This window comes from Thunnus albacares, chromosome 21 (assembly GCF_914725855.1).
Source record: "Thunnus albacares chromosome 21, fThuAlb1.1, whole genome shotgun sequence".
NCBI classification, from domain to species: domain Eukaryota; kingdom Metazoa; phylum Chordata; class Actinopteri; order Scombriformes; family Scombridae; genus Thunnus; species Thunnus albacares.
The window spans coordinates 22,199,303-22,209,973 of NC_058126.1; the positions used below are offsets into that span (position 1 = coordinate 22,199,303).

The 10,671-nt window shown below is 40.5% G+C and overlaps 1 protein-coding gene across 1 annotated transcript in view; it reads right to left on the reverse strand.

Moving 5' to 3' along the window:
• mpp7a (MAGUK p55 scaffold protein 7a) overlaps nt 1-8,055 on the reverse strand; it is a 142,196-nt gene extending 134,141 nt beyond the window's left edge. Inside the window, exon 1 of the mRNA XM_044339411.1 lies at nt 7,766-8,055. The gene's annotated coding sequence lies outside the window, so the exon portion shown is untranslated. The remainder of the gene's footprint in view (nt 1-7,765) is intronic.
• Between the last annotated feature and the right edge of the window lie 2,616 nt (nt 8,056-10,671).

Consider the following 10,671-nt stretch of genomic DNA (forward strand, 5'->3'; position numbering starts at 1 on the left):
AAGATAATAGGCTACGTGACATACAGGACACAGAGTATTGCATACTGAGTCTTGTTGGTTTAGATGGCTCACAATACTGTCCCCTTCTCTTTTATCTTCCAGATTGAATACTTTTAATCACATGGCCAAAACTATCAAAGAGTGAAGATTGCATAGCTAATGGTTCTAATAGGCCATTGTGAAGGGGTATTCACAGTTAAACTGCTCTAATTGCACTCAATGAGCAGCAAGGGAATAGACACATAATGGGCCTAGAGGTCTAAAGATGAATGACTCCCTGTCCAACGCATGCACACACAAACATACACACACATACAAAAGCTTGAGAACATTCTTTCAAGTTCACAGACAAAAGCGTGCATTCACACACACATGCAAACAAACCTCCTCTTGCCGATCAAACATTTACGTGTTGTAGAGAGGAAAATATGGGGGCTGGGATGTTAACAGGCAAATGAAAATGCAGCCTCAGGGGATCTGTACCCAGAAGGAGGTGGCAGGAGACACAGCAACAAGTGTACAGAGCTACAGCTGACACTACTTGAGACGCCCCACACACAAAGGGGGGATTTAGCCCATGAAAACCAGTGTTGCTGTCTGGAAAGAGCCCCTGACAACTGACAGAAAACAGGCAGCTAGAGAAAACCCTCTCAGGCTAATCAGCATTATTCTGAAAGGCTCAAGGCCCCCACAAGACCCCACCCAGACTCACAAAGAACCCTGCATACCAAGTTATTCCCCTATTTCTATTCCCCCCGTCTCCTGTCAGTCACCAAATAAACACTTATACTTCATCAAGGTCAAGGGTGGAATAGATATCTTGAGTGGCACCAGGAAATCACACGTGGTTTAATGGAATGCAGGGAGACAAGCAACACTGGAACATCTGTGTTGTCTCTGCTTATTGCATTTGATATCAATCATTACTGCAGTCGGGAAGCCAAGAGGAGTCATGTAGTGGAAGTAGGATCCCTTACCTGCCTGGAGGCAATCTCAAAGAGCTTAGGCTATATGGTTCAAACAAGCAAAATAACCTCCAATATTAGGACGTGTTCATACCAAATCCAGCAATGTGTGAAAAACAGCAGCCTATTCATTTGAATATGGGCAGTGCATTTACACTGCGGGGGTGGGGACTGCATAGGGCTCAGCAAAAAAGTGCAGCGGTCATCCGGCAAAAAGTTGAACCCGAATCAACTTTTGCCGAAACACAATCCAACGTCATGCTGCATTGGGAAATCACGTAAGCTGGCGATGAAGACACCCACGGGAAGAAGAACTTTGTTTACCTGTGGTATTCCGCTGTTTTCCGAGGAACTGTGAAAATGGAAGAGAGACACATTGCTGCTGTGATGACCTTTCCACAGCTGTACAACACTGCCATGAGGGAGTACAAAGATGTAAATCGCCGTGCACTTGCTTGGCGTTGGATCAGGCTGCAAGTTGGACTTTCTGGTTAGTATTTATACTTGTGCTATGATCAGATACGTCACACAAATGGTCCATGTAGTGACAAGCCTACACCTCCACAGAACCCTGCATGGTAGAGCTGCATTGCCGGATTTGGTCTGAACATGGCCTTAGGTTCAGTTTCTCTCCTGAACGTTACTTTTCATGTGATCTTACCCTCTAAAGATGGTGGAACACATAAGGTTGTTACAGACCTATGACCATTATGCGATTTAAAAGGCTTTCACAGCAACAAGCAAGGAGTAGCTGGTAGTTACATCAGTGTATAATGTGTGTATTACATATCTTTACTCTCATTAGTCTTAGATTAATTACATTCAATATCTTATATGGCATGATCAAGTTGCTGTCACTGTCATCTTTAGAGATCAAGGCAAGGAAGGAAAACATCAGTGACAGGACTGGTGTATGGTAACCAAGCTTCCAAGCCCTGTAAACATCAACACAAGCTACATGAATATTACAATCTCATAGTCCATTAATACAGCACTGGATACTCATCACTGACAGGCAGTGCTGGGCAAGCTAAGTGGAAAGTGTAGTGAGCTAAGCTATCAGTTACTCTACATTAAATAAAGGTCCACTACATTGAAGCTTTCAGCCAGAGAAATGTAGCAAGCCAAACTACAACATGGCAAAAGTAGTTTACTACATTGAAGCTACTTCTATATTTTTTATTCTATTATTCTTATTGTTGTATTTTATATGATTGGAAGTTTAAAAAGTGGTATTTTTACTAGGCCCACTCTGTACTAGTAGCTACATCTCACAATAAATTTAAATAATAATTTTGACTTACCACCTTTGGTTTTGTAGAGACTTGCACTTTTGTTGTACCCTCTGCTGGTCAGTATTAAAAACTAGAAAAGTAATATTTCAGAGTAGTCTAAACCTTTCCTCTGCTCCCTCATTTTTAATCAAGTGGCTATTGTGTGACATATTTTCTGTCACAGTAAGTGTTAAGACTGCAAGAGTGTGGAGGTTTATCAGAGCGCACTGGGTCACCATTGATTAATAAGGTGGGTGTTGGGATGCACCCCTCACTCCCCTGCACCAGAGACGTAGTAGGCATCAGCTCAAGGATTGGTACGTGATGTCAGCGTCATATGGAGGTTCTTCCGTTGGCTACATATTTATGCGTGTATGTTGGTGGCCTCACATACTGATCCTTAGTTTTATTTCAGACTGCAACAGAAAGCTCCACTGCGCTTGAGCTTCAGAAATGCTTGGTAAAATGTAGCTTGTGTGGACACTACAACACTACTTTATCAATAAAAGCTTCACTACTGAAATGCTATTTGATTCAGAAAACAACAACGCTACCACCATACTGCTGAGAAATGTAGTTAAACTAGTAAGTCGCTACTTGTAGTGACGCTACTCCCCCACACTGCTGACAGGTGACATGGATCCTCTCATACTGACGGTGTAAACTTGAAGCTGTGAGGTCAGATTATTTGTTCAGTGCCTTGCCTTCAAATCCTTTGCATTTGTGTACATATGTGACATTAATTTGGAGATGCCTTGAGTCGATTTTCCATTAAAGTGAGCATTCAATACTAACATATGTACAAACTAGAACTACACAAATCCTCTGTGGTTGCTGTGATTTACTGGACAGAGCCACAAACAAGTGTACAGTTTGGCCTATTTTGGTTCCGTTTGCTCCAAGTATGTTGAATTATTCACGGGGAAGCCATAAGGGGAATAGGCGTAGTAATGCTAGGCAGGGTCCATGCATGGAAAACCCTCATAAATAAAACAACATTTGACAAAAAAGCTTGACGTCAGTCAAGTGAGCCCACTACTTCGCTATGTAAGGCTATAGCCTTCACTGCCTACTGACAAATTGTTTACAAGCTGCTACAGACTCCCAGTATGTCTCTACTTGATTATGCAACAATTCCTTTTCAAGCAACTCCTTCTAAACAATGTTTTGGCTTTAAACAATGGGCTTAGAAAACCTTACAAACCTCTAATTTGCAAGATTGTGATCATGCCATTTTGTGCTTACAGTATTGCCACAGTAAAAACTTATAGTCCCAGTTCCTGTTAGCCCAAAGGCTATAAATGCAAACCAATGGGTTACACACATAGCTGAATAAGACTACTGTACTTTGCAACTGGACCTTTCCACTTCTTAATAGTGTATATCTTCAATCAGGATTGGATCAGTGTTCCATGACAAAACACCTCACTTTAGGACCACTCATGTCTAGACCTATATGCAGTAGCACATTACAGCTTAATCTTCTCCTTGGGGGTTCAGGACCTGACTTGCCTTCCCACACCCACTGGCAGTAGAATTAATAAAGTGTTGTTAATTCTATTGCCATTCCCTCAGTCTCTCTGCTCTCTCCATCAAAAAGATGACCTGCATGGAGTTGGGAGGGAAGCATGCTTGAAGGGTGAGCATCAGGGTCAGCATTTTATGTACATGAGCTAAAATATAACGAAGCCAATGTCGGTGTCTGATGGCTGGTATCTGCTGGGTGGGTTCATTCTGGCGCAGCACAGCAGAGACTTAGAGGGTCACTGAGAGAAACTCTACACTCCTGCAGGACAAGCAGGGGCAAAACAAAACAGCACCACTACTGGTGATGCTCATCAACTGTGACCCTACCAGATACCCTGTCAAGTACATCACTTTAATCTCTTCGACTGGGATCAGCTGAGCGGCAGTAGGCTCACAAGTCCATTGCGGACTCGCAACAGAGATTAGTGATACCATGGAGTAAGATGGTGATTATGCATAGAGAACAGGATGGATGGATAAATAGATGGATAAATGGAATGAGGGACAACTGGATAGGTGGTTGGGTGAGTAAAAGAATGAATGAAAGAGAAATGGAAGAGCGTGTGGATGGAAAGACAGATGTGTCTGTGGGTATACGGATGGTTACACGGACAGATGAATTTCCTGTCCTCTCTATATATGCTGCTCAATTCAAAAGAACCATAATGATAAGTTTTTCAGTTAGTGGTAAGCCAAGGCAGATTGACTCAAAGATGATCTCTTCCACTGACAGCAGATTTTTTTCATCTAGTTCCTAGAAGTTTGCTTTCATAATCTTATCACCTTTTAGCTGTCAATTTCACAACACAGAACGCCACACTCTATTCAAGTGTAATCACAGAAAAATTGGACATATGGAGAGCTCAGGAAAAAAAAAATACATATGTGGGATGATAATATTTTCATCAGTCCAGCTTCAGACTGTATAACTGGATTAAGCTGCTGCAACAACATATGTACTTGTATTCATATTTCGTATGTTGCCAAGTTCAGCTATTGCTGGTAGTAAAGTATAGTTCACCTCAATACATCAAGAGGCAGCACTAAGAGGCCTGAGCTGAGAAACCACTCATAACTTAAAGAGGTGGAGAACTCACTACAAGCTAATGCTGCTGAAACACAGTCACTATTGAGAGAAGCCAAAACAATCTGACAACCCCTCTTTACATGCTCTGGCTACTTTAGTCGTTTGCTTCACTGCAGTACAAGAATGACTGCATTCCTGCAAGAGCTGAAATAGCAATTTGTCCAGAGTTGTATTCAAGGCAGTCACAATGAGTCAAACCATTGCTTAATTCTCGTCAGACCTTGAATTAGTATTATTTTAGTCCCTGTGTGACAGTTAACATAAATTATCAGTGGAGTTGTTTGGGTAAGAAGAAAAGGTCAGTGAAATTAAGGATGAATAGTGACATGAAAACGTTTGTCCTCAGACGAGGCAATTTCCTGTGATTCTGAGTGAGCTGATAGTGATCCAAACTAATACTTGGATTAAGAGTCTTAAACCACTGTATCCTACCCACCCTTAAGCCCCAAGAAAATAACCTTGCTGCTGACAAGCAGTTATGGAAGCAAACTCTCAGCATTGTGCCTCGCCAATGGGCTGCTGACAGGTTTCTCATCAACACAAGCCAGGCTGTTGCAATGACAGGAACCGTTTGTCTCAATCAGCAGGTTGCTTGGATGAATTCTGGGAGTCGAGCCCTGCGCACATAGCATTCTCAGTTCCCACACCACCCTCCCCCTACTCTGTGACCCTCCACGCCAGGAACAAAACCTTGGGAATGTGAACTATGTGGAGCTGCAGCTCCGAGACACCTGTTCAGACAACCAACACAGGGCAAACCCTCCTGCGCTGGGCCTCGTCTAAGCCTCTGCATCCGACCCCACCCTGACCTTGCCAGCTTCCATATACATACTCCATCACTGTGTGCATCAAAACCAAGAAAACAAACATCTGTGTCAGCCCAGCCATGAATATTTCCAGGAGGCAAGCCATTGCAGCTATTAACAACTTGTATGACACCTTAAATTGCCAGTGAAGAGTGTGTGAGCCCATTTTTAATGTAGCATCACTCACTTGTCATGACACCAAGGAGTGTGACCTAATAACGGTACACGCCAGAGTAATGAAATGGACTAAAATACTTATAATCAAAGTCTCCTGGGAGTCTCCCCGCCCAGCTGGAATGCAGACTAAAGGCCTCCCACCTTTTTCAGGACAAGATTTAAAAGAGGAACTAGGCTATTCCCAGTGAGAGCAAAAGGAGCTGGCCAAAACTGCAGAGAAACCATTGAGGTTTTGGAGTTTACACAGGGAAATGTCTCTTCTCTAGAGATTACCCTCAGTGGCATTCAAATACAAGGAAAAGAAGTTCATCCTCTTACTGTCGTCCTCTTTTTTCTCACAGCCAGAGCACCATAACAGTGAGGAGGAGATCAACTCCAAAATTAACATTTAGAAAGCAATATATACTGACATACAGCGTTGCATTGTCTTGATTAATTCATTTTGCCTGTAAAGATGCTACTTTAACCATACTTATACAAACCAATTAACAAGTGAATTAACTTTTTTCAAGCACTACACTTTCTCTGCTAAATGATAGCCATGTGTGCATTCAAGAAATATGCAGACTGTAGCTGTCAAAGGGAACAAATGACTCAATGGAATTAGAAATAATGGCATTTCCATTTTCAAGAAATTATTACTGACGTCTTAGAATTTTTACCACATCAAGAAACTGATATTACAGCTTTAGAGAGAGTTATTGGGCACTTTAATGGCAAAGTGAAGATACATAATGGTCTTAATTGATCCTATGTGCTCCTTCATATCTTGCTGTACTCTTTGGCAATAACGGTTTTAAAGGATTGGTGGAAGAAAAAAACACATGGTGCGCTGTGTCATTATTCTGTACAAATTAAAAGTATGAAAAACAAATGGCCGAGATGGGATGTAATGGAAGTTGGCCAAGTGCTGAGTCAGCTCAGAGGCTTGGCACTAACAGCCAGTGACAAGCTCCGTGTCACCATACTTGACTTTGCAAGGCACAAGGGCTCTGTATTCCCTCCGGCCAAGTGACAAGGCACACTGTACACACACTAGAGAGCAGGAACTGTGCGTTTTGGGTGTGGACATGTGTGAGTGTGTGTGTGTGTTTTGTGGAAGTTGAGGGTTGTGTCACGAGGAAATTTTGTCATTATACACATGTATATGTATGCTAGCATACCTAGACTATTATTCATTTTGTTTTATAGTCTAAGCTATGACATCACTGGAGGGTCCACTGTAGCTTCTGTAGCTTCTTGTGTTACTACCACTATAATTCAATTTAATTCAATTCAATTCTTATTGTCATTACACATTGTGCAGGCACATATGCAACGAAAGGAGGGCTACGGCACATAAAAAAACACTAAAAAAAATGTCAACATAGGTACAAACATGCATTATATATGAGGTAGTATCTATCTGAAAGTATTTGTAATAGAGCTGTGCAGATAGCATTGTAAACATATGGCAGTAGTGCAAACAGAAAGTCATTAAAGTGCAGAGACGGTGCACTTTCCCACGAAAACAATGAACAAGCAGATATCAGATGAATTCCCATTGAAAATAAAAACACTACAAGCCATATTGGTTAAGAAAAGCACCTTTGGGTGTGTAGAAACTCTCAGGGAGTCTGAGGTTAGCTTGTTTATTAGCTTTAACTATGTTTTAGCATGTAAACTATACGTTACAACCTGCTATGCTACCAACTGGTTTATATCATGCACCTAGCTATAGATTAACGTCAACAGAAGGTCTCACACACACCAACACATAATACACATACACACCAAGTGACATTGCTAGCTACATCCTCTGTATTCCTCATAAAACAATTACGCCATTTCCGACTTTCATTTCGAAAATTCCCACTGGACCCGCATTTTTGTTTCCACTGGCGTTTGACAATTGAGAAGACAAGTTTTATGCAATATGTTGATACTCACTTTGCATCGGAGGTCGGAGCTGAATGGTTTCTTCCTGGTCACAGTGTACTCCAACCGTTGCTTCGAAGAACAAAACTTTTCACTTGTTTTATTTCCCACTTTGGAAACCGTGATTTGATCCTCTATCTCCCAAACTCTCCCTCGCTCTCTGCGTATATCTGCTGAACACAACCTTTCAAAATGTTACGCCTCGGCTGTGCCACTCTCCGAGACGGATAAAGGGGTCTGTTAAGGTGCTGATTTGGAAACGGTTTGTTTCTTTAACACGCAACTTTAACAAGTGGACACGGGACAATAAAGAGCTGTTCTGAGATCTGTATCGGACAGGGCCGCCCAATCTGTTCTCTCATTGGTTAGTTATATTTTAAGGCGTGCTCAGAAGTTCAGTGCTGTATTTTCATTGGCTTGCTGTATTTTCAATCATCAGCTAACGCCTCCGCCGTAAATACGACAGTCCGCCGACAGAAGAAAACAAAACAGTAGCGCTTAGACAACCTAATTCTTGAATAGGAGGATTTACACAAATATATGTCAATATTCTTAAGAAATTGCAATTTCCAGAACAAAACAGAGTGACGCATGTGGGATGGTATTTTTTTTCTCCCAAGTTTATCTAATTTTATCGCATTTCAAAGTTAGGCAATTTCATTCCAACATTTTTTAGATTTATGTCAAAATAATATGATTTATTAATGTTATACCTGCAACACCATATGTCATTCAGAACTTCTAATTGCACATAAGCTATGTATATATCCATCCAGTACTGACCTGCTATATCCTATACCTGCACCTCAGTTGTAAAACCATTGACATCTACTCAGATATTTAATGCACTCAGGTTTTTATGTATCCATGCACCCTGAATGTTTTTAAGTTTGCTCTTGTTGTTATCAAATGTGATTTATCTGATGATTTGTCAGTTTTTATATCCTGGTCTTGACAGAAATGATATTTAATTTCATTTTGCAGTATTCTTTTTAAATGAATGACAATCTTGAACTTCACTATTATTAAAAAAAAAAAAATTATAAGCAGTCAGATAATGCAAGTTAGTGTTAGATATGTTAGTTGTGTTACCAAAGTTATAAAAGTGGTTTGATACCTCCCCCTACAGGTCATGTTTGGACAATAATGCAACAAGTAGTCAGGACCCAGACAAGGCATTTTCTAAATGAGGATGTGAGCTGATTCTGCCTAAATATTTTTGTAAACTAAATGGGTTTTAAAAAGTGTCTTAAATCTGGGGAGTTGACATTAGACCAGTGTTTCTATTTAGGTACACTGAAGTATACATTATGTCCTCTGACCATTGATCATCAATCTGTGACTAATCTTTCAATGTGTAACCATTTTTATTAAATGCAGCAAATAAATAAATAAACACCAAAAGACAGAGAACATCCTACATCGAGGATACAGATTCATAAAAACCTATGCGTGTGTGTGTGTGTGTGTCTGTCCGTGTGTGAACAAGTTCCAGAAATGTGCTAACAATAGCAGCACCCCCTTTTGTGCCCCCTTGTCCCCACATTAAAGTTCGCTGTGTGCCAAAACGCTGAACCACAGCTTCTTTTGTCCTCAGCCTGGGATATGATGTGGGATATATTGTCTGGGAACAATGGAGCCCAGCAGCTCTCTGCTTACAGCTCTTCACTCTGAACCATCAATACAACCTGGTCAAAGCCACTGCTTTGCATGCACTCTCTGTTTCATTTCAAAGGCCTAAATATAGACTTGTAAATGATCATTATACTCCCAAGAAACTTGTAGTCTACATATTTGTGGTACTTTGCATTGATTATTCTTAGATATATTTATATTATTTGGTATAATATTTTTACAATCTTACTGTTGTCTTTAAACATAGTGGAGTACAGAACTTTTTCCCAGCTAAAAACAGTGAATAAATAAATAAATAAAACCTAGCCATTTATAATTTGACAATGGAAATTGTGCACTCTAGAAAATAACTACAATAGTCATTTTGGTGGATACTATCTACATACAAAGATATCACAACGTTGTCACTGGTGTATTTGTAGGGATTCATTGTTATGGTGAAATCCAGATAAGCTTGCTTGCGATGTCAAAGTATAACCACTAGATGTCAGGAGAGAACAAGTCATTGCTCAATTTAAGCCATATAATTGAACTCTTCATTGAAAACGGACTTCATTGTTAAATTGTTTCAAACGTGAAAATGCAATTGTGGAATAAGAATGACAATTTACCCGTCCAAACAGCGCAAATAAAAGGGTTTTCAAGTCTCTGAGACTGTGTGTCCCGTATGTTGCCATCGGAGGGGGGAGGTGGAAACGGGTTTGCAGGCAAGGTTGCCAGGTCTGCACAGTTATACCCACCTTTGTCGATTATATTTGATAGGTGTTATGGAAACACTATATGTTGTGGAATCGTTGTCAGCTAAATCACAACCCTGACACATGAGCAGATTCTTCCTTTAGCACATTTGCTTTGAGTTGAGTAGAACAGTTGTTTGATGTCGATGTGAATTCCCTCCAAGCTTGAAAGAAAATTGAGATTTCATTTTTTGGTCAATATCGCCCAGCCTTACCTTTACCTATCTGATGCATAATATCAGCTATCAATTACAAAGTGTTGCTCTCAAACTGAAATCTAACTCATGACAACCATAAATCATTGACAGTGTCAGGGGAAGAAAAGAAAAATGCAAGTGTAAACAATGTTAATATGATAATAATCGGTAAAACACAGGCCATATTGGATGATCCTGGCATTTTTGAACAGTCTGTTTTTTTGTTTTCTGACTAAATTCAAGACAACCCAAAGTCCAATTTGAGCTGAGTCTCACATTTTAATACAGCGGACTCCATGACTTTATATCAGTATTTGCATCGATATTCACGACTCACATATCCTATACA